General features: G+C 41.8%; 1 non-coding gene across 1 annotated transcript; it reads left to right on the top strand.

The window, feature by feature from the left end:
* Positions 1 to 1,440: 1,440 nt before the first annotated feature.
* Positions 1,441 to 1,522, top strand: trnas-gcu. The gene has a single exon. It is a non-coding gene; the product is annotated as a tRNA-Ser (tRNA).
* Positions 1,523 to 1,907: the final 385 nt, after the last annotated feature.

Genomic DNA, 1,907 nt, shown 5'->3' on the forward strand with positions numbered 1-1,907 from the left:
TCATCGTGTAACAATTAATTTTCTGTGCTTTATTTTGGCACTGGAAGATTTTGACTTTCACAAACACTGGGAAAATTGCTGACTGCCACAGCGAGAGCACAGGACTTGGTATCTAAGTGGTAAAGGCGATGGACTGCTAATCCATTGTGCTCTTCATGCATGGGTTAGAATCTCATTGTATAACAATTAAAATTCTGTGCTTTTTTTGGCACTGGAAGATTTTGACTTTCACAAAAACTGGTAAAATTGCTGACTGCCACAGCGAGAGCACAGGACTTGGTATCTGAGTGGTTAAGGCGATGGACTGCTAATCCATTGTGCTCTGCATGCATGGGTTAGAATCTCATTGTATAACAATTACAATTCTGTGCTTTATTTTGGCACTGGAAGATTTTGACTTTCACAAAAACTGGTAAAATTGCTGACTGCCACAGCGAGAGCACAGGACTTGGTATCTGGGTGGTTAAGGCGGTGGACTGCTAATCCATTGTGCTCTGCATGCATGGGTTCGAATCCCATCCTCATCGTGTAACAATTAATTTTCTGTGCTTTATTTTTGGCACTGGAAAGATTTTGACTTTTCACAAACACACGGGAAAATTGCTGACTGCCAGCGAGAGCACAGGACTTGGTATCTGAGTGGTAAAGGCGATGGACTGCTAATCCATTGTGCTCTTCATGCATGGGTTAGAATCTCATTGTATAACAATTAAAATTCTGTGCTTTTTTTGGCACTGGAAGATTTTGACTTTCACAAAAACTGGTAAAATTGCTGACTGCCACAGCGAGAGCACAGGACTGTATCTGAGTGGTTAAGGCGAGGGACTGCTAATCCATTGTGCTCTGCATGCATGGGTTAGAATCTCATTGTATAACACCATACAATTCTGTGCTTTATTTGGCACTGAAGATTTTGACTTTCACAAACACTGGGAAAATTGCTGACTGCCACAGGGAGAGCACAGGACTTGGTATCTGGAGTGGTGAAGGCGATGAACTGCATGTGTGGATTATAACACCAACCTCTTCACAAAACATTTGTTATTTCCTCTCTTACATGGCCCCACATGAATATTGAATCCCTGCGCAATCCTAGAGTGACTAATAGGATTTAGGTATTGAGAATTAGCTTCACCAAGGGCAACCTCAATGGTGGGATTTGAACCCAAACACCTCAACACACTTAATCAAGCACTTGAGACCACTCGGCCTGACAACACGTTTGTTAAATGTCTCGATGGGATCGACACATGGCCTTGACAGTGCTCTACCAAACTTCATTGATTTCAATCTAGGGTTTTACAACACGTTTGTTAAATGTCTCGATGGGATCGACACATGGCCTTGCCAGTGCTCTACCAAACATTCATTGATTTCAATCAAGGGTTTACATACAGCAACTACAGATTTTGAAAGTCATTTGCCACTAACAAAGTTTAGGATGAGGTGGCCGAGTGGTTAAGGCGATGGACTGCTAATCCATTGTGCGCTGCATGCATGGGTTCGAATCCCATCCTCATCGTGTAACAATTACATTTCTGTGCTTTATTTTGGCACTGGAAGATTTTGACTTTCACAAACACTGGGAAAATTGCTGACTGCCACAGTGAGAGCACAATTCTTGGTATCTGAGTGGGTAAGGCGGTAGACTGCTAATCCATTGTGCTCTGTATGCATGGGTTTGAATCCCATCCTCATCGTGTAACAATTAAATTTCTGTGCTTTATTTTTGGCACTGGAAGATTTTATTTCTATGAACTGGCACTGGGAAGATTTTGCTAATCCACTTCATGCATGGGTTACAAACACTGGGAAAATTGCTGATTTGCTACAGTGAGTCCACAGGACTTTGTATTGTATAACAATTACAATTCTGTGCTTTATTTTGGCACTGGAAGATTTTGACT

Source organism: Oncorhynchus gorbuscha, unplaced genomic scaffold (assembly GCF_021184085.1).
Source record: "Oncorhynchus gorbuscha isolate QuinsamMale2020 ecotype Even-year unplaced genomic scaffold, OgorEven_v1.0 Un_scaffold_18249, whole genome shotgun sequence".
NCBI lineage: Eukaryota > Metazoa > Chordata > Actinopteri > Salmoniformes > Salmonidae > Oncorhynchus > Oncorhynchus gorbuscha.